The sequence below is a fragment of the Dendrobates tinctorius genome, unplaced genomic scaffold (assembly GCF_039654945.1).
Source record: "Dendrobates tinctorius isolate UK_male_01 unplaced genomic scaffold, ASM3965494v1 ptg000011l, whole genome shotgun sequence".
Taxonomy (NCBI): Eukaryota; Metazoa; Chordata; class Amphibia; order Anura; family Dendrobatidae; genus Dendrobates; species Dendrobates tinctorius.
Genome location: NW_027361679.1, coordinates 116,766,711 through 116,789,822, shown reverse-complemented (window position 1 = coordinate 116,789,822; position 23,112 = coordinate 116,766,711). Strand labels below are relative to the sequence as shown.

General features: G+C 45.7%; 1 long non-coding RNA gene across 1 annotated transcript in view; it reads left to right on the top strand.

The window, feature by feature from the left end:
- Positions 1-22,826, top strand: part of LOC141049873 (uncharacterized) — a 58,091-nt gene extending 35,265 nt beyond the window's left edge. Inside the window, exons 4-5 of the long non-coding RNA XR_012220461.1 lie at positions 1,804-1,847; positions 20,200-22,826. This is a non-coding gene — a long non-coding RNA (uncharacterized lncRNA). The remainder of the gene's footprint in view (positions 1-1,803; positions 1,848-20,199) is intronic.
- The last annotated feature ends 286 nt before the right edge of the window (positions 22,827-23,112 follow it).

Here is a 23,112-nt window from a genome sequence, read left to right as displayed (position 1 = left end):
AAATAAAAAAAATCGGGAGATACTCACCTTCTGGCGGCCCCCAGAGTTCTCCCGCCTCTCAGCCACGCTACCGGCATCTTCCTTTCCCAGGGATGCCTTGCGACAATGACCTCTGACGTAGCATTTCGCGAGACCGCTACGTACGTCATCAGAGGTAATTCGCGCAATGCATCCCTGGGAACGGAAGATGCTGCCAGCGTGGCTGAGAGGCGGGAGCACTCTGGGGGCCGCCAGAAGGTGAGTATATCCCTATTTTTTTTATTTTAATTCTATTTTTTACAGGGATATGGTACCCAGGGTATGGAGGAGAGTCACCTCTCCTCCAGACCCTGGGTACCATCCGCACATGAAGCATAGCCACATGTGTAAAATGAGCGTTTCAATACAATCCTATGGCAGCGATTCCACAGGAAGAATGGACATGCTGCGGATTTTACCGCTATGCGATTGCGCAGCAGTAAAATCCGCAGCATGGGCACAGCAACTGCGGAATCCCATAGGATGTGCTTTTGAAGCGGTTTTTAAGCATTTCCGTGGCCGCAAAAACTCTGCGGAAAAGCAGAAAAATTGCAACGTGGGCACACAGCCTTAATGTATTTTTTTCTATGTGTGTGTGTCCATGTATGTGTTCATTGCTGTCCTCATGCATGTATGCATACTGTGTATGGATGTATTTAATATATAAATAACTTTTTCTTGCACTTGTCATTTTATATTTATTAATGATTTTCTTATGGATTATTGTCACCTTATTGTTGTCTCTCATATTGTATGACTCTAGCCATATATTGTGTGTATATTTTTCAAAAGTGATATCCCTTACTTCCTGGATCTAACTTCTTTTTTCTTTTTGCAGTACATTAGGTGCTTACGGTGTTTTTTCTTTGTTATTCACTTGGTATCGCACTGCGGGTGTTAGTTATTTGTTGCCATGGTGATGGGCTGCGTTTTTACCGGATGTGACGTTTTTGGTCCTGTCCCTGGCATGGCGAAATATATACACACGCAGCACCCTGAAGTGACGTCTGCCTGGTGACGTATCACTGGACGTGACGCTCTGGACTCTGTTGCTGGTATGGCAACACATACACAGATAGCCTCCTGAAATGACGTTATTAGGTGACGTATCACCACCGGATGTGTACCGCAATGCAGTCATGACCTACATACGCTAGCGCCAGATGTGTTCTCCCGGTGGCGCTTTGTATTGGTTTATTACCGGGTTAACAGTGACAACTTCCTGGCATTTAAATAAAGATTCATACCTTCGTCAGCATAATGGTGTTTACTGTCCAATCAGCCTATTTTGTCACAGGTGAATGGGAGTAGAGTAATTTAGTGATCTTTTACAATTTGTTCCCCTCTGTATAAATACCCTTTCTGGCCAGTACCCAATCACCCCTGGACAAAGCATTTCATAGCGAAACACGTGTCAGGTGTGGTGGGTTCCCTGGGTGTGTCCTCTAGGTATCTATACCTCCTTATATGTATGTATATTTGATTGGTAATAATACTTGTTTTTTTGTTTGGCACTATTATGTAAATCACTATTGTGTATTTTTTGGTATTTCTATTGTTCCTTGCAACTGGGAGCACATTTTTTCTATATATTGCTATCTATGTGATTTCAGCAGCTTGTGCTTCTACAACCTACTATTTTATTTACTATGTGCCCCTTGTTGCATGTTACAAGTGAATTATTATGTATATAATCATCATTATGATACTTAGTGCCGAATTCTGTTTGTGCATAATAGTATAAAACCATTCTTGTTGATATTTTTTGTATATTTTGTCTTGAAGGTCATTACCTGGGCATACCCACCTTCTTTTTCCTGTACCTTGAGGTATGTAGCTTCTGTTTTTATTGTGTTATTGTTTCTTTAATAAAGATCATGTTGTTTATTATGATAAGGCCCTGTGTGAAGATTTCTTGTTGGTTTTCTGGTTAAGAATATTGTTAAACTTGTCTTGGAGGAGTTTCTCCTCAAGGTGGGTTCCTTGCATCAGCAACTCATCTCATGTTATGTTCTGGATAATCTTCCAGCAGGATTGGTGTTGGGATTTCCCTGGTTACAGTTACATAACCCTGTTATTGACTGCGAATCTCTGGATATTGGGAATTGGGGTCCTAATTGTTCTAAAGGTTTTCTTTCTGCTGTACTGGTGTCGTCCATTAATCTGGAGGGTATTTCAGAGTACCTAAAAGATTTTAAGGACGTGTTTTCCGAAAAGAAGACCGAGGTCTTATCACCACATCGCCAATATGATTGTGCTGTGAATCACATTCCGAGTGCTAAATTCCTCAAGGCCCGTCTGTACAATCTTTCTGGCCTGGAGCGTACCGCTATGAAAGAGTGTATCTCAGAAAGTTTATGTAAAGGTCACATCCGTCCCTCTGTCTCTCCTGTGGCGGCTGGATTTTTTTGTTAAAAAAAAAGATGGTGGTTTACGCCCTTGGCTCGATTTTCTGGAACTAAATAAAATTACCGTGAGAAATACCTACCCCCTTCTGCTTATCCCTGATCTGTACAACCAATTATCTTGGGATAAGTGGTTTTCCAAGCTGGATCTCAGGGGAACGTATAACCTTATCTGTATTTGGGAGGGGGATGAGTGGAAAACTGCATTTCTCACCTCTAAGGGCTTGTTTGAAAATTTGGTCATGCCCTTTGGTCTCACAAATGCTCCAGCGCTTTTTCAGAATTTCATTAATAATGTATTTTCTGACTTCACTGGGCGCTTTATGGTGGTATATTTAGATGACATTCTTGTATTTTCATCTGACAAAGAATCTCACATGGGTCATATACATGCAGTTCTCCAGAGGTTACGGGAGAACTATCTCTTTGCTAAGCTTGAGAAGTGCTTATTTTTTGTCCAAGAGCTGTCCTTTCTCGGGTACATCCTGTGTGCCAAGGGGTTTCATATGGACCCTGGAAAGGTACAGGTTATTGTTGATTTGGTGCAACCCAGAGACCTTAAAGGTCTTCAGCGTTTTTTTATTTTTGCCAATTACTATCGCAAATTTATTAAGGGGTTTTCTCATGTGGTCAAGCCTCTCACTGATCTCACTTGTAAAGGGGCTGATCTTAAAAACTGGTCGGCCTCAGCAGTGGTGGCCTTTTCTACATTGAAAAAATATTTCATGTCTGCTACTCTATTGGTCCAGCCCGATCCATCTGAACCATTTATTGTTAAGGTGGACGCATCGGAGGTGGAAGTGGGGGTGGTGTTGTCTCAGGGACCTGTCACTTTGACTAACTTAAGACCTTGTGCCTTTTTCTCCAAGACATATTCTCCTGCTGAGAGGAATTACGGTGTTGGGAATTTTATAAGTCATAAAACTAGCTTTTAAAGAATGAATGAATTTTAGAGGTGGCTGTTCATCAGATCACAGTGATTACGGACCACAAGAACCTGTGCAACATTGAGTCTGCCAAATGTTTGACTCCTAGACAGGTGAGGTGGTCCTTTTTTTTTCACATTTTCATTTTTCCATCACCTTTCGACCTGGTTCCAAAAATGTCAAAGTCGATCCCTTATCTCGCAGCTTGGATCTGATATCACCTCATGAACCTCCCTCCTCCATTCTTCAGCGTGGGGTGGTCATTGTGGGGGTGTCCTCTGAATTGGAGATGGAAAATCGTGAGGATCAGTCCCTTGCCCCTCCGTCTTTGCCTGATAACAAGCTCTTCATCCCTGTTCAGTATCGGTGGAGGGTGCTCCAGGAGTTCCACGATTCTGCTATCTGTGGGCACCCTGGAATCTCGGCAACCCGGAGAGATATTGCTAGACTGTTTTGGTGGTCCTCCATGTCTTCTGACATCGCTGTGTTTGTGTCTGCTTGTGATACATGTACCAGTGCTAAAAGCTCCCATAACTGGACGGCCGGGGAATTGGTGCTATTGCCATTTCCGGATAGACTTTGGACTCATTTGTCCATGGATTTTATCACTGATTTCCCTCCTTCCAATGGCAAAACTGTGGTCTGGGTAGTGGTTGACAGATTTAGTAAACAGGCACATTTTGTACCTTTGGCAGGACTACCTAATGCAGAAACACTAAGTTGTTTATTGAGCATGTTGTGCGGTTGCATTGCGTGCCTCTGAATTTGGTTTCTGATAGAGGTGTACAGTATGTGTCCAAATTTTGGAGGGCATTTTGTAAAAGATTGGGTATTAGCTTGACCTTATCCTCGGCCTACCATCTCGAAACCAATGGTCAGACGGAGAGGACTAAGTCACTGGAACAAATTTTGCGGTGTCATGCCACGTATCAGCAGGACGATTGGTGTTCCTCGTTGCCCGTGACTGAGTTTGCATTTAATAATCAAATTAATCAGTCCACTGGCACTTCTCCTTTTTTCTGTAACTACGGTTTTCAACCCCATTTTGGTGAATTTTCCAGGCTGGATTCGGGGTGTCCAGGGGCTGATTAGGTGGTTGAACGGTTGGGGGAGGTGTGGAGGGAGGTCCAGAAGAACATTGGAGTGGCTCAGGGCAAACAGAAACATATTGCTGATAAGCGACGATCTGTAGAACCTATATTTCTGGTAGGAGATAAAGTGTGGTTGTCTACCAAGAACATACGTCTCAAACTTTCTTCTGTTAAGGTGGGTCCCAAGTTTATCAGTCCTTACGAGATCATTGAGCTTGTCAATCCAGTGGCCTTTCGCTTACGCTTACCTCCATCGCTTCGTATCCCCAATGTGTCCCATAAGTCCCTGCTTAAGACTTTTGTACCTTCCTCTGCTGGGTTTCCATCCCCTCAGTCTCCTGTTTTGGTGGATGGTCAGACTGAGTATGAAGTTGAACGGATTGTTGATTCTCGGATGGTTCGCAGTTCGCTTCAGTACTTGGTACATTGGAGGGGTTACGGTCCTGAGGATCGATCTTGGGTTCCAGAGCGATCAGTCCATGCAGATCGGTTGGTCCGTGCTTTTCATGCGCACTATCCTGGGAAACCTGGGGGTCCGGTGGCCCCCCTTGAGAGGAGGGTACTGTCATGATCCAGACTGGGTTTTCCCTGGTCTGGTCATGTCAGGGGTTAACTTTTCTCTGCCTCGTTCTGTTGTCAGGTCGGCTATGTCTCTGCGCTGCATCCTGCAGGCAGTGTAAGTTATATTTTCTGCCTACAGCATGAGTAGCTGACTCTGGTTATACCCTGATTTGTACTGCTGTGTTTTTCTGACTGTGCCTGTGTCTGTACACTCCTCTCTTCCCAGCTCGACTCAGTGTTTCCCTTCGTGTTTGGACTCTGCTTTGGCTCTGACCTGCTCCTGTCTCTTGCTTCTGGTATTTCTGCTTATGACCGGTACTGATGGTTTTGGTGTTCCTCTGACTCTGTGTTTGTTATTTCCCCTGGTACTGCGCTACACTCTGGTATCGACCCGACTTGTTTTACTATTCTGCTGCCACCTGGTGATGGCCTCGCTGCAGTGCTGCTGGTCTGCCCTAAGCAGTATTCCAGTCTTCCCTGAATTGCAGAACTGCAGCGTGACACTGATTCACTAAAGTGGTGGTATGAAACTAACTTTTATTTTACTCCTAAATCTCTATCATTCTAATGTCATTATCTGATCTTTTTTTTCAAAAAATACTTTAACAAGTCCCTATTCTTCCCCCACTACTCTTACTGCTTTTTTTTTTCTACTACTTCTTCTTTGATGACCCTTAGGCCAGGGTCACACTAGCGCATGGCATCCGATGCGAGAGCATTGGATGCGTTAAGCTAATGACCCTCGACTTCTACTCTGCTGCGAGCTGGAGCCAAATGCTACTGTGCTCTGAGCCTCTCGCACAGCTATGGAGGAGGCAGGGAAACTAATTTCTCCATCTCCTCCATTGTGTCAGCGTATATCGCACAGCACTCGGATGATATCCGAGTGATGTGCGCTGTGTCACTCGCACCCATAGACTTATATGGGTGCGAGTGAGCAGAGAGTCAGCCGAGTCTTGGTGCGATTCGTAGCATGCTGCGATTTCTCTCGCACGTAGAATACGGGTGAGAAAAAAAAAAAGGTCCTGGGAGCTGCCCCAAACATTAACAGTAGTCCGAGTGCTATGCAATGTTTGGTCGCATATCACTCATCTGTATTCAATGCAAGTGTGAACCCGGCCTTAGTTTGAGAATCCCAGTGACGTCCATTTCAGGGGCTGGGCTAGTCGCTACTGAGCATGAATCGGTTGTCAGTTCTGACTGATGCTCAGTAGAGTCCTGTAAGTGTGCACTGTTCTTCTAGTTATGTCCTTTCTTTGTACTAGACCTGGATACATTTAAAAATGTGGTGCCAATATTGATCTTAATGACCAAGCCAAATTTTACAATTCTGATCAAAAATGACTTTCAGGGGCTGATATGACAGAAAATACTCAAAAGTGACATTCTTAAAACTGTATCCCTCAAGGTGCTCAAAACCACATTCAAGAAGTTTATTAAGCCTTCAGGTGCTTCATGAGAACTGAAGCAATGTGGAACAAAAAAAATCAACATATAACTTTTTTCACAAAAAATTTACTTTAGACCCAAACTTTTTTTTACTTTCACAAGGGTAAGAGGAGAAAATGGACCCTAAAATTTCTCCTGACAATGCCGATACCCCATATGCAAGTGCTTGCTACTCCAGTTTGCATCGCGTGCTCAAGCATGCGCCAAATATCTCGGGTGCTCGAATGACATGCTCAAGTCCCTGCCCCACATGATTTGCTGCTGTTAGACTAAAATAAAAACATGTGGGGATCTGGGATACTCCCTTCAAACCCGAGCACCCAATGCAAACTCAAGTAGCGAGCATTTGCGCTCAACACTAGCCATCATATCGTCATTATTTTTTTTACTTTTGAAAACAAGACCAAATCTAACTCCAACCCTAGCACAACCCTAAGGCTATGTGCACACACTGCGGATTGGTCTGCGGATTTGTATCTGCGGAACCGCAGGTAAAATGACCTGCGGTTTTACCTGTGTATTGGCCTGCGGTTTATCACCTCTACAATGGAGGAGATGGTAAACCACAGCAGAATCCGCAGAAAAGAAGTGACATGTAATTTCTTTCTGAGGATTCAAAACTGCAGCTTTTCAGCAGTTAAAAATGAGCAGCATGTGCACAGCAGATTGTAAATCACATAGATTTACATGCTACTGTACACTGTCTGCAGAACTGCTGAAGATCCACAGCGGCCAAATCCGCAGCGAATCCGCAGCAAAAACCGCAACACAACCTTAACCCCAACCCTAACCCCAACATTAACCCTAATTCTAACCCTAACTGCAAAGAACGAAAAAAAATGTTATTTCAAAAAAATTTCTCGAACTAATGTGGAGACAAAGTGGGATTTGATTTACTATTTTTTTTTTTTGATCACTGTGATAGGATCTATAACAGTGATCAAAAGGAACCAATATAGAAAATTCACTAATGTTGCCGGACACCGGCAGACAGATCTCGGCGGGCACATTGCGCATGTGCCTGACTTTTTTTCCAGGAAGACAGAGAACGTAGCTGGAGGAACCGAGGATGGCAAGGGTATTGGGAGAGCTCAGGGACCCCATTTCTCTATTCGCAGGTGAATAACGGCGATCATATGACAAGGGACCATAAAACCCAGCCCTGGCCAGAGATTCTCCGATGCTGGGGGCACTATACCTTTATTTCTCAGTGCCTTTAAAAAGCGGCGCTGAGGAATAAATACCCTAGACTAAAATCTATCTGCACATTGCATTTTTGATGCTAGTGTGGGGAAGGTGACTTGACGGACAGACTTGATTGGAAGTAGGAGGGGACGATGTGTGCACTACATACGGAGATTGGTAATGACAGAAAGGTAACAGCAGGGAAAGACAGAAAAGGGAGTGCAGTACCAAAATTTGACCACAAGATGGCAGGGGGGAGTGTAGTTTAGGACTTAACATCAGCTTAAGGCCGGGGTCCTCAAACTTATTAAACAGGGGGCCAGATCACGGTCCCTCGGACCACTGGAGGGCCGGAATATAGTTTAAAAAGTATTAGGACCAAATTCCTATGCACACTGCACATATCTTATTTAGAAATAATAAAACAAAATAGGAACAAATACAATATTAAAAATGAAGAAGTAGTTAAATCATCAAACTTACCGATTTTTTGGGGTTCTTCGAATATCCTACACTTCGAGTCAGTTTTTTCTCTTTCTTGATATCATTGTTTCCTAGGGATTCAAAATTGCTATTAGTAAAATACCAACATATATACAGCGCTACAAAAACAATATACCAGCAATGAAATTTCCCACACAGAAACATACAGACCGCACTGCCCATCAATGCAGCCTGATCAGCGCCCATCAATTCGGCCTGATCAGCGCCCATCAATGCGGCCTGATCAGCGCCCATCAATGCAGCCTGATCAGTGCCCATCGATGCAGCCTGATCAGTGCACATCAATGCAGCCTCACCAGTGCCCATATTGGTGGAACTCCACTTTTACCACAGGCTCAGACTAGTGTGGTGCAAGAATCCCCAATAGGCAGCATTGGTCCCTAAAAGGCAGGTAAATGTCCCCAATAAGCAGCACAGATCCCCAATAGGCAGGTAAATGTCCCCGATAGGCAGCACAGGTCCCCAATAGGCAGGAAAATGTGTTCAATATGTAGCACAGTTCCCCAAAAGGCAGCACAGTCCCCAATAGGCAGCACAGTCCCCAATAGGTAGGTACAGGTCCCCAATAGGTAGCACAGATCCCCAATAGGCAACAAAGGTCCCTAATAGGCAGGTAAATGTCCCCAATAGGCAGCACAGTTCCCCAATAGGCAGCACAGGTCCCCAATAGGCAGCACAGGTCCCCAATAGGCAGGAAAATGTGCTCAATATGCAGCACAGGTCGCCAATAGGAAGCACAGGTCCCCAATAGGCAGGTACAGGTCCCCAATAGGCAGGTACAGGTCCCCAATAGGCAGGTACAGGTCCCCAATAGGTAGCACAGGTCCCTAATAGGCAGGTAAATGTCCCCAACAGGTAGCACAGGTCCCCAATAGGCAGGTAAATGTCCCCAGTAGGCAGCACAGGTCCCAAATAGGCAGGAACATGTCCCCAATACGTAGCACAGGTCCCCAAAAGGTAGCACAGGTCCCCAGTAGGCAGCACAGGTCCCAAATAGGCAGGAACATGTCCCCAATACATAGCACAGGTCCCCAGTAGGCAGCACAGGACCCAAATAGGCAGGAACATGTCCCCAATACGTAGCACAGGTCCCCAAAAGGTAGCACAGGTCCCCAGTAGGCAGCACAGGTCCCAAATAGGCAGGAACATGTCCCCAATACGTACTGTAACAGGTCCCCAAAAGGTAGCACAGGTCCCCAGTAGGTAGCACAGGTCCCAAATAGGCAGGGACATGTCCCCAATACGTAGCACAGGTCCCCAAAAGGCAGCACAGGTCCCCATTATGCAGAACAGGTCCCCAATAGGACCCGGAGTTAAAAAGAAAAAAAATAACAGTACTCACCTATGTCCCCTGCTGCTCTGAAGAGGCGCCCGCTCACCTCCTTCTTCTTCCAGTACAGGCACAGGCGGCGTGACGTCATCAGGCCGCGTGATGATAATCACGTCGCCTGTGTGGTCTCTGCTGCATACTGAGGGCTGCGCAACGCCTTTACTCGGCGCCTTGTCCCGCCCGAGGAACGAGGCAGTTTAATGTCGGCCTGGCCAGGGGCCGGATAAAAGACCGTAGTTTGAGGACCCATGGCTTACGGCTATAGAAACTGCTTAGTCATGGGGGGCGAGGAGATCGGAACCCCGGAGGGGAATTCCCAGTGAGAGAGGGGATAAATAGGACTGTTTGGGGTTCCAGAGAGGCTAGTTCCGGGAGGAGCCCAGCAGAGGAAGACTCAGGACAGAAGACGGAAAACAGTGAAGAGCTCGACCAGGGGACTGACAGGAGAAGACAGTCAGGGGGTGGCCCTGACACGACGTACCGCAGGACAGACGAGGCCCCGGGGGTACTGATTAGAAGACTACCTCGGGCAGGTTAAGCGCTGGCGGTAGATTGGTCTAGGACAGCCCCAGCGAAAGATCCGCGAGGGACGTCATCACGACTAAAGGAAAGGTGAAAGGTACCCGGGCCTGGAAACTGAGAGCTGTAAAAGAACTGCAGTGCATGGCTAAGGTCGTCAGGAGGACGGCCAATAAACCCGGATCTGTTACAACTGAATTCTGCCTCCGTCTCGTCTTTGCATCGTCCGGTCGTGGTAAGCAGTGGACCACCCCCCAATCCGGCCCCCTACCACACTTATATTCAGCACAAATTTAGCGCTAAAAATATGCAGCGTTTTGCTTTCCCAACAAAGTGACTGCACATGTTGCTTCTTTTTTTTAATTGAAGAATTGAAGAGGTTTCAAATCTGTAGCACGTCAATTCTTGCAGCTTTTTTCACCCATGATAATGAGTGGGGAAGAATACGCAACAAAATGTATGTCAAAAACCAGGCAAAAACGTGTATTTTATGCAGTGTTTTTCCAGCCAACACATCAGGTTTTGCAGTAGACTAATTTCCTTTATTTTTCCACCAATATCAGCAAAAACAAAAATGACAGTGATATAAAAATGAAACCCTTTGTATCACAAAAAAAGATAAAAAACTTATATCTGAATGAGAATTTTTACAGCTGTTAAAACTTTATGTATGAAAAAAAAATGTGCCCGGTTAGAAATAGTGGTAAATGGCCCCATCTGTACTGGGTAATCAAGTTTAAAAATAATTTCACCTAACAAACAAGCATTTTTTATTCAAAGTCTGTTTACACTGCAAGATTATAATGACATGAGCATTCCTAGGAACACTTATTCATGATAATCTTTTAGAGAAAATGCACAAATAAAGGGATTGTCCCCTTTCAGTTAAATTTAAGTTTGGTATATGTATATACGTGAGTATTGTAGGGATCCACTCACACTTTTGCAGCAGTTTCAGGAATCCAGAGGCACAAATTCTTTATTTTTATTCCATAAAACTCTCCAACATAAACAGCCTTGTATTGGAGGAAAGGAACAAACAAAGCAAAACAGTTCATATAAAAGAAACAGGCTTTGATGACCTGGTCAGCCTCTTGCAAAGCTGATCAGTACACCAGAGATGTTACCACCTCAACTTCTAGCACTAAATGAGGCAGATAAACTGCCTTTTATAGCCCGTTGCAAGCACTGGAACTGGAGGTAAGGGAACAGCCAGTCCCTTCCAGCTGTATGGCTGTTCTTAAAACCTGGACCCAAAATCTAGGCCCATCAGAAAACACTTCTCAGCACTATACATGCTGGAGTCTGCTTCTTTGGGTCCTAGATCACTGAGTTTTGGCACCTCGATAGCACATACCTCCTGTCCAGGACATGTACAGCTGCCTCCTTACAGTGTGTGTATATATATATATATATATATATTGTGGTGTAGTGACCACTATGTCAGCTAGGGGGCGCTGTGTGGGTGTCCCAGGACGGGTGTACAGGCACATTCAGTGTGGTAACAGGAGCAGGGTCCTAAATGACCATTATGGGTCTCAAGGTGGGTGGCCTTGGGATGCAGGCTTCAGGGTGTATTGATCAGCAGAGGTACTGCTGATCTTTCTGTTACACTGTGTCAGGGAAGCCTGTATGTGCAATACAACCTTTAGTGATGTCATAGCCATGTGATCACCTGTGGGTGTGGTTACAGGGCTATGTAATTGAGGTGTTTGGCACATGTGAGAGTGAGTCTGTCTGAGTGTGGACAGACTTCCATGTGTCCAGGTGGGACACTACAGAGAGTGTATATGGGGAGGACTACAGCTCCCAGCATGTGCTGAGACTCTCAGTCCGAGTCTGAAGCCACGGACATTTCTGTTCCTTTGCCTGAAGTGAAGGTTACATTTCAGTGTTATGCTGTCTATGGTTTATGGAGTAATAAACCTGGTGAAATTTTAAAGGAACGTGCCTCATGTTTGTCTCCCGCTGCACCTAAGCGAGTCGAATCCCTACAATTGGTGACGGACTGCGGGCAGCGATTCCCAGAAGCACGTGTGGCAGTGCTGTCGATTCTGAGCCAGGAGAGCAGACGGTCTGATAACTGTGAGTAATACTGACCGAGGTCAGAGAAAGTGACTGTATTAAAATTTGTGGGATACCTCTGAGGAGAAGAGGCGTCCAGGAACCTGTGTGGCCGACACAGGTAACAGACAGGAGTCTGTGTTGCACTGGGGTCAGTGAGAGACTGTGTTCCTGGAGGGGTCAGTGAGCAAGGTCCTGGAGGGTCAGTGTTGGGAAGAGCCCTGAAGCACGTGCTATGACCTTGGACCTGGTGAGGCGTGTGTTGGGCAGTCTCAGACGGAGACGGATGTCCTGAAGAGCACCCGCTGAGCCCCTGGACCTGGTGAGGCTGGTGTGTTGGGAGACCCTGGGAGGAGGGTCGGCTCCCTGAATAGCACCCGGTGTGCCCTGTGTGTTGGACGGTCTCAGGTGGAGACGGTACGTCCTGAGTGGCACACGAACAGAACATGTGAGAGACTGTGCATGTGTTTTTTCTCTTTTTTTCTTTTCCTCTGCAAAACCTGAAGGTGCTTGCTGTGGCTCAGTGGGGTCACGAAGGTCTCGCAGCACAAGGACCTGGTGTTTTTCCTTTTTTGGGATCTGCCCTGGGAGCATTGGTAGCAGACGCTGTCTGTCTACACCATCCTGCTGCAGCTTTATTGCATGTGACTAAGCGGATACAGTAGTTGTGGCTTTACATAACTATTAAGGGTGAGTACCCTGTATTATTGCTGCATAACCCATTATACCTGCACTGGTAAGGCCCTATGGGCGCACTTTTGTGGCTTTTTTATCTTTGAGGGTGACAAGCGGCTTCCAGTAATCCGGCGGGTTTACAAAGGGGACAAGCGGCTTCCAGTGGATCGGCGGGTCCACGAAGATGGCGCAGCAGGAACTGCAGTGACACCAGCCACTGTGTGTGTGTGAACGGCAGCTGGAGGTGCCGGTGGTTTGTGACAGCAGAAGCTGTGGTGGTGCCAGCAAGGACTTGTCTGGTATCGTGAGAGACAAACTGTGTGGTGTGAACTGTGGCCTAAGAGGTTCTGCAGGACGGACATGGGGAAATCCCAAAAGGGAGTGGTAACCCAAAAGGGGGCGGTGACCCAAAAGGGAGTGGTAACCCAAAAAGGGGTGGAGTCCAAAAAGGGGGCGGTGACCCAAATTGGAGTGGTAACCCAAAAAGGGGTGGAGTCCCAAAAGGGGGCGGTGACCCAAATTGGAGTGGTAACCCAAAAAGGGGTGGAGTTCCAAAAGGGGGCGGTGACCAAAATTGGGGTGGCAACCCAAAGCGGGGTGGTGGTCCAGAAAGGGGCCAAGTGTGAAGAAGTGACAGCACTGGGTGTCTCAGTAGGTATGTCTGGAGTACCGCAGTGTATGTGCAGGTCTTTTTCAGAATGTGGAATATCCTTTCCAGGGAGTAATGATGGGCCACAGATGTGTACAGTGATGCTGCACCGGGAAGGAGCCTTTGGTCGGCTGGAATCAGAGAGTCAGGTGACTCTGACAGGAACTCCTCTCGTTTTCTCTCTGACCGAGAAAAACATCAGGGTTCGCTGTAAACACGGGGTCACGGTGAACTACGCAGTAGACAGAGTAGTGTTTGAGGGGACCAAAGGTGGTGAGTGCCAAGGTAGAGGAATACCACGGGACTTAGTCTATGCCTGGGAGAGGGGCCGGGACTTTCTTTTGTTTGATGACGTTTGGTCTGACGATGGAGATGCTTCGACTGTGGGGCCAGCGGACACTGAGACAGTGACGGCTCCTGACATGGACAGGTCAGAGGTAGAACTGACCAGAGGAAGAAGTACATCTGCCCAACTGACGGACCTGATGTCTCGTGATAAGACAGATGGTGGGCTGGGGGATGAGACGACTAGACTAGACACATTGGTGCTGGACGGTAACTGGAGGGTTCACTCGACTGGGGTGACTGACCCAGTGGTACCCTTTAACGATATAATTAAAGAGGTAGTGGTGCGACACGTGATGAACAAAAGAGAACAAGATCGTGAGATACAGCTGATAAAGGAGACTGTAACAGAACATGTCGAACGGGAAAGAGTCCTAAGGCAAGCAGCTGAGCACAGAGTGGATGAGCTGGAGAAGGAAGTCTCTGAGCTCAGAGGTCACCTGTCCGCTTGTAAAACCATGAACAAGACCCTGTTGGAAGATATGGAGGTGCTCAGAGAGGCCCAAGAGAAGCATCAACAGGAGATTCTCAGGAGAGAGGATGAGCGTCGCTACCTGGCAGAGGAGCGAGATAAAGTTCTGCAAGAACTCAGTGGAGTAGTAAAAGGTCTTCTGCAGGAGAAGTGGATGGGCGAAGACGTACAGCGGCCGTACCCGACTGATAGCAAGGCAGAACTGCCAAAGCCCATCTTGGAAAAGGGTCCTGAAGACTGTAAATCTCAGGAAGATGGTGAGCCAAGAGCTGCACAAGACAGTCACCCGGTCTTGGCAGATACCTTGAGGGAAGTGTCCGTGGGGAACCCAGAGCCATCTGTCCAGGATGAGAGCAAGTCTATGACCTTCAAGTGCGTGATGGAGGTACCCGAAAACGTGCGAGAAGCGTGTGCCAGCGAAGGTGTCCATGAGACCTTTAAAAAGGCAGTAAAGGCCTATAGTGTGAGCTGGGCACCAGAAACAGACCAGTTGGTGATACTGGCAGAAACGGAAGACACAGAGAGAAGGGTGGCTGTCCTGAAGGAGATGCACCTACAATGTCTCCGCACGAAACAGATGCTCGTGGAGCGTAATAGGAAAGCCGCTCGACGTCTGGAGCTTGCAAGGGAAGCTCAAAGTCGGCTGGGCTTTGTGGAAGACATAATTCCGGTACCCAGAAATCTGGTAGGGAAAGTCGTTGGCAGACTTGAAAAGGTGATGCAGGAGATGGTGAATCGATCCAGTGTGAAGAGAGTGAGGATCCCACCTGCTGGTGAAATCCAAGTCGCTGTTGAAGATGACATGGTTCCTGTCATTGTGGTTGGTTCGGTGGAAAGCATTGAGACGCTTCGCATGCTCCTGGAATATCGGGTAGCGTACCTGAAGGAGATTGAGCAGCTAAGACAGGATCGGCTGCAAATGAATAAGCAGATACAGAACGTCAGGTGGCGTCCACCTCCAACCCAAGGTGTAAGGACCCGAAGGGATCCTCCAAGGAATGAAAGGACAGGTAGTCGAAGGCAAGAACGTCGAGAGTCCGCAAGTGGCCGTTCTAATCGTAGTAACATAGGCACGAGACCCGGTGGTGGACATAGTGACAGAGGGTCAGACTCAGACCAGCCAGTTGGCCCAGCTGGACGTGGGACTCATGACCGTGTGAACTGGGAGAGCCGGCCAGTGAGAGAAAGGTCGGGTGACGGAGCGCACTGCAAACAGGTGGAGACTAAAGAGTGTCTGATCACACTGACGGACGTTGACGGGAAGGCCAAAGCCCAAGGCCGAGATACTGACCGCTGGGGGCGGGGGAGGCCTAACGTGAATATGAGGCAGTTTGACTACCGAAACAGACGGAGATGTCCTCTCGACTTGTAGGGCAAGGTGACATGGGTGCCAGGTCTCAAGATACCTGGGTGATGTCATGTGTTCAACCCCACAAGTTTGAACAGAGGGGGGAGGTATGTGGTGTAGTGACCACTATGTCAGCTAGGGGGCGCTGTGTGGGTGTCCTAGGACGGGTGTACAGGCACATTCAGTGTGGTAACAGGAGCAGGGTCCTAAATGACCATTATGGGTCTCAAGGTGGGTGGCCTTGGGATGCAGGCTCCAGGGTGTATTGATCAGCAGAGGTACTGCTGATCTTTCTGTTACACTGTGTCAGGGAAGCCTGTATGTGCAATACAACCTTTAGTGATGTCATAGCCATGTGATCACCTGTGGGTGTGGTTACAGGGCTATGTAATTGAGGTGTTTGGCACATGTGAGAGTGAGAGTGAGTCTGTCTGAGTGTGGACAGACTTCCATGTGTCCAGGTGGGACACTACAGAGAGTGTATATGGGGAGGACTACAGCTCCCAGCATGTGCTGAGACTCTCAGTCCGAGTCTGAAGCCACGGACATTTCTGTTCCTTTGCCTGAAGTGAAGGTTACATTTCAGTGTTATGCTGTCTATGGTTTATGGAGTAATAAACCTGGTGAAATTTTAAAGGAACGTGCCTCATGTTTGTCTCCCGCTGCACCTAAGCGAGTCGAATCCCTACAATATATACACTGTATGTATATATATATATATATATATATATATATATATATATACACACTGCTCAAAAAAATAAAGGGAACACTTAAACAACAAAACAGCACGTTGCATCGCAGACTGTCCAGGAGTTGTCTAATGCTTTAATCCAGGCCTGGAACATCCTCCGTCTCATCAGGAGCATTCCCAGGCATTGTGGGGAGGTCATAAAGGCATGTGGAGGCCACACACACTGCTGAACATCAATTCCTTGTCTTGTAGAATTTCCATTGAAGTTGGATCAGCCTGTATTTTGACTTTCCTCTTTGATTTTGAGTATCATTCAAAATCCAGACATCCATGGGATATTAATTTTAATTTACATTGATAATCTTTATGTTTAATTGTTCTCAACATATGCCATTATGTAATGAATATTTCATTCAGTGATATATAGGATGTGGTATTTTAGTGTTTCCTTTATTTTTTGAGCAGTGTTTCTATACATATATGTGCGTGTGTGTGTGTGTACATAAGTACGTACAGTACATAAAAAAAATCTGTATTCACCATCCCTAGGTCCACCAGTGAGTCTCCATTACAGCTCCCAGTGTCTGGCATTGACTGTGGTGCTGAGGTCATGGCAACTAAATAGTAAGCTCAGTGGCTTTGTCAGTATAAGCAGAATGCCGCCGAGTTGACTGATTGGCGGACCTGGAGAAAATGAGTAACATAGTAACATAGTTAGCAAGGCCGAAAAAAGACATTTGTACATCCAGTTCAGTCTATATTCCATCAGAATAAATCCCCAGATCTACGTCCTTTTAAAGAACATAATAACTGTAAGATACAATATTGTTAGGCTGGTTTCACACTTGCGTTTTTTGCGCTGTTTTTTAGCGCAAAAAACGCATGCGTTTTATTCCCTATATTTTACATGGGGTGCGCTTATGTGCGCATACACATGCGTTTGTACGCCTTTGTATGCGCATGCGGTTTTTTGTAGTGTGCGCTCAGGCGCACAAAATGCATCCTGTTGCATTTTTTGTACGTCTGACTTGCCCCAAAAAAACGCATGCACACGCAATGCGTTTTTTACAGCAAAACACCCATTGTAGTCTATGGGTGCGCATTGTAATGCGCACGTATGCGCAAAAAACCGCACCAAAACCTGCACACAAACACATGATGCGTTTTTTCCATGTGTTTGTGTGCGCAAAAAACGCGCAGCCAGACCGCGGCCCTATAGTGACTGGCCTTTGCCGGAGTAGTCGTGTTCTCATTACCAGTGTTTTCTTGTATTTGGTCCCTGCGAGGACAATTGCTGTTATCTTGTTTGGTTGCTCAGGATAGCCCTGGATAGCCCTGTCGGCATATATATGTATAAAAGTTACTACCTAAAGTCCAATCCGTCTCGGGCCTCGTCACTGCATACCGCGTACCAGCTTTTACTACACTATCACTAAGCCAGTTACTTACCCATTTACACACATTTTCCCCCAAGCCCTGCATTCTCTTATTTTGTGCACCAACCTCTTCTGTGACACAGTATCAAACGCTTTGGATAAATCAAGATATACCACGTCCAGTGACTCGCCTCGGTCCAGTCTATAGCTTACCTCTTCATATAAACTGATTAGATTGCTTTGACAGGAGTGATTCCTCATAAACCCATGCTGATATGGAGTTAAACAGTTATTCTCATTGAGATAATCCAGAATAACATCCCTCAGAAATATTTATCAACAATAGACGTTGGGGTATGTGCACACGCTGCGGATTCTGCTGCGGATTGATCCGCGCGGATTTAGCAAAATCCGCAGGTAAATCCACAGGTCAAAAGACCTGCGGTTTATCTGCGGATTAGCCCGTGGTTTTGCCCTGCGGTTTATCACCTCTACAATGGAGGAGATGGTAAACGGCAGCAGAATGCGCAGAAAGAATTGACATGTCAATTCTTTCTGCGGATTAGAAACCGCAGCAAATCCGCGAGGAAAAACCGCACCGTCTGCACTGCGGTTTCCATTTCCCATAGGATATTATGGTACTGTACATCGCAGCAGAAACTGCTGCGGATCCGCAGGGCCAAAACCGCTGCGGATCTGCAGCAGAATCCGCAGCATGTGCACACACCCTTAGACTTACTGGCCTATAATTTCCAGGTTCAGTTTTAGAGCCCTTTTTGAATATTGATACCACATTTGCTATGCACCAGTCCTGTGGAACATGCAGTTGTGGCCAAAAGTATTGACACCCCTGCAATTCTGTCAGATAATACTGTTTCTTCCTGAAAATGATTGCAAACACAAATTCTTTGTTATTATTATCTTCATTTAATTTGTCTTAAATGAAAAAACACAAAAAGAATTGTCCTAAAGCCAAATTGGATATAATTCCACACCAAACATAAAAAAGAGGGTGGACAAAAGTATTGGCACTGTTCAAAAAATCATGTGATGCTTCTTTAATTTGTGTAATTAACAGCACCTGTAACTTACCTGTGGCACCTAACAGGTGTTGGCAATAACTAACTCACACTTGCAGCCAGTTGACATGGATTAAAGTTGACTCAACCTCTGTCCTGTGTCTTTGTGTGTACCACATTGAGCATGGAGATAAGAAAGACCAAAGAACTGTCTGAGGACTTGAGAAACCAAATTGTGAGGAAGCATGAGCAATCTCAAGGCTACAAGTCCATCTCCAAAGACCTGAATGTTCCTGTGTCTACCGTGCGCAGTGTCATCAAGAAGTTTAAAGCCCATGGCACTGTGGCTAACCTCCCTAGATGTGGACGGAAAAGAAAAATTGACAGATTTCAACGCAAGATTGTGCGGATGTTGGATAAAGAACCTCGACTAACATCCAAACAAGTTCAAGCTGCCCTGCAGACCGAGGGTACAACAGTGTCAACCCGTACTATCTGTCGGCGTCTGATTGAAAAGGGACTGTATGGTAGGAGACCCAGGAAGACCCCACTTACCCCGAGACATAAAAAAGCCAGGCTGGAGTTTGCCAAAACTTACCTGAAAAAGCCTAAAACATTTTGGAAGAATGTTCTCTGGTCAGATGAGACAAAAGTAGAGCTTTTTGGGCAAAGGCATCAACATAGAGTTTACAGGAGAAATAAAGAGGCATTCAAAGAAAAAAACACGGTCCCTACAGTCAAACATGGTGGAGGTTCCCTGATGTTTTGGGGTTGCTTTGCTGCCTCTGGCACTGGACTGCTTGACCGTGTGCATGGCATAATGAAGTCTGAAGACTACCAACAAATTTTGCAGCATAATGTAGGGCCCAGTGTGAGAAAGCTGGGTCTCCCTCAAAGGTCATGGGTCTTCCAGCAGGACAATGACCCAAAACACACTTCAAAAGCACTAGAAAATGGTTTGAGAGAAAGCACTGGAGACTTCTAAGGAGGCCAGCAATGAGTCCAGACCGGAATCCCATAGAACACCTGTGGAGAGATCTAAAAATGGCAGTTTAGAGAAGGCACCCTTCAAATATCAGGGACCTGGAGCAGTTTGCCAAAGAAGAATGGTCTAAAATTCCAGCAGAGCATTGTAAGAAACTCATTGATGGTTACCGGAAGCGGTTGGTCGCAGTTATTTTGGCTAAAGGTTGTGCAACCAAGTATTAGGCTGAGGGTGGCAATACTTTTGTCTGGCCCATTTTTGGAGTTTTGTGTGAAATTATCGATGTTTTGCTTTTTGCTTCATTCTCTTTTGTGTTTTTTCATTTAAGACAAATTAAATGAAGATAATAATACCAAAGAATTTGTGTTTGCAATCATTTTCAGGAAGAAACTGAGTATTATCTGACAGAATTGCAGGGGTGTCAATACTTTTGGCCACAATTGTACCCCATCACTATAGAGTCTCTAAATATAAGAAATAATGGTTTGTCCATTACATTACTTAGTTCTCTTAGTACTCGTGGGTGTATGCCATCCGAACCCGCAGATTTATCTATTTTATTTTAATCTCTTTTTTATTTCCAGAAAAGACAATAAGATACCAACATGCAAACATACAGTAAATGAACTGGAATCAGTACATGGTATATGATCATGTTGGACAAATCAGTCTGCATTTTCTAACAATCTCAAGCCGACTCGTTAAAGCTCCAACACCTCTTCAACTGAAGTCAGAATGCACATTATAGGCACCGCTATTAAAGACCCCTAAAGGATCCATGTTACCGAAATAAGAGAATGAAGATGTGAACGAGAAATTCAAAGAAAAGGAAAAACAAACATGTACAGAAAAAAAGAGAAAGAAAAATGGAGAGGGGAGGGAGAAAGAAAGACATACGAAAGGAAAGGGATGGGAAGGCATGGGAAAAGGGAATCTACTGTATGTATAACACGGCTCTCCAATCAGTCTCCAGCACCAATCCAGATCCATTCCACCGGGCCATTGGCCCATTACTCAAACAGCCCATGAAACTCTGGTGAATCCTGAAACAGGATCCACACGCTCCATATACCTCTGAACTTGTCAGCACGGTTATTATAATCAGCAGAGAGGTCCTCCATTCTACATATATTCATCATTTCAAGGTACCATTCTGAGATTTGAGGAATTTGGGTTGATTTTCAGTATTGTGGAATTATCGTGCGTGCCGCACTCAGGCAGAAATGCAGAATGCCATTTTTCTGAAATTTAATTGAAGAAGGTAGAATAGAAAGCAAGGCTATTTCTGGGCAATTCTCCACTCTGTGTCCAATGATCAAGCTATAGTTTGAAAACACTTTCTCCCATAGAGCTTTAATCTTGTTCCATTCCCACCATATGTGGAGCATAGTACCCTTTTCCTCACCACAGTGCCAACAAATGTCGGAGACTGCTGGGAACATGCTATGCAATTTAACTGGATATTGATACCATCTTGCCAAAATTTTAAAATCTTTCCGGCGCATGACACGCAGTTACCATTTTTGTGTGTGAATAAGAAACTCTTTTCCCAGTCCTTGGAGGATATAGTTGACCCCAACTCTCTTTTCCAAATTCAACTTCTCTGAGGAATTTCCCCCAGCTGAGTAACTGTATAGCACGAATACCTTATGATCGGGGGGAGATTCCTTCAAAAACAACCTCTCGAAAGGAGAAAGTACATACTGTGATAGAGGCGCCGACCCCAGAGAAGACAAAAATGACTGCAACTGTAGGTATTCCATCCACAACAATCTCCCAGATGGTGAGCTATTCTGCAATGTAGTAAAAGCCGGTAATTTACCATCCTTCAACACCTGTACAAGACGGGTATCCTCAACTGCCCTCCCGCTGTCACGCTCCATTTTTGGATCGATGTCAGATCTGGATCCTCATATATAACCCTTTATCCTTTCAGGCCATCGGGGGTTAATTTCAGTTTTTGCCCCCAGTGGCCGCTGGTGTTACTACAAGTTTAGTTAGTCTGCTGGTGGTTTTTTGCCCCCGGAGGCTGCTGGTGTAATTGCATGGCTGGTATATCTGAGGCAGGTGGAAACCACTCACACCTTCCTACATAAGCTCACCAGGTGCACCAGCTAACTGTTGGTGATATTGTTCCTCTTTGGAGACCAACCAAGCTGGAGTTCAGGAGCTGACAGAGTTCTGTGGTGCTTCAGTTGTATGCTGTTTTCAAGGGGCTAACACTGCTGTCCTGGAGCATTGCAGCAGAGCAAGCTAAGTCTTGTCTTTTAGTTTATTTTATCCCGAGGGTTCTGTATTATCTTTTCTTTGGTTTTTGGTGCAGTTTACTTTATTCCCTGTCTTACTTCCTGGGGCGGGGGTTAGGGTGTTTAGCTCAGGGCTAAACAGGAGATAGGGCCAAGTCGGGGATTTGGGCCTCACTACCATCAAGTGTACCCCCAAGTTAAGGAAAGTCAGGGCACCCCCTTAGCCTGAGGGGCAGTTCAGGGACCCCAGTTCCACGTCTCCTGTTTTCCCTCTACTGCCCCGTGACAACTGCCCAGGAAAGATCCACGCATATATCCAGCAGGGAAAGATGGATTAAAAAAAAGTGAGGTGAGGAGGCTGATTGTATTGGTGGAACAGTTTTTTTTCCTGATTGCATTCCAAACTTTGACTGTACCCCTGGTCATCTCCATCAAACCCTCCACTGCCAGGACATCAGTATTGTATTGAGCCAAGGAAAATGTTTTAGCGGCACCCCCACCCCTTCTTGTTCGATACTAACCCACTGCTTTGTCGAATAATGGAAATGCCAATCGACAAGACGTCCCAGAGCTGAAGCCTGGAAATATTTTTTAAAATCTGGGAATCCAGCTCCCCCAGCTATTTTAGGGCGACTCAAAGTCTGCATACCTATCCTAGGTCTGAGTTTGCCCCATACAAATCTAGTTAATGTACGTAATGCCCCAAAAAAGCTACATGGGAGAAAGATAGGAACCGTTTGAAAAATATACAGAAATCGTGGCAATATATCCATTTTTACCACGTTCATTTTCCCGAACCATGACATTCTCAATTTACTGTAATTCAATAGATCCTTATATGTAGGATCCAATAGCGATTGATAATTAAGTGCAATTTCAATAGGTCAGAGGTGATGGAAACCCCCAAATATTTTATAGCCTCTGATTTCCATTTAAAGGGGAAACTATTCTTTGCAAATTCAACCTATCCCTGCGGCAGTGAAATATTTAGTGCCTCTGATTTTGAATAATATACTTTAAAATTACTCAGAAATCCAAATCTCTCAAATTCTTTCATTATGGAAGGGAAAGATACCCTAGGCTGTGAGACAAAGAGGAGAAGGTCATTCGCATACAGTGCTGTTTTATATGTTCTGGACCCTATTGTGACCCCATGGATACTACTATTTTTCCTTATTGCATTGGCTAAGTGTTCCATTACTATTACATGAAGAAGGGGAGACAACGGACACCCCTGTCTAGTCCCATTTC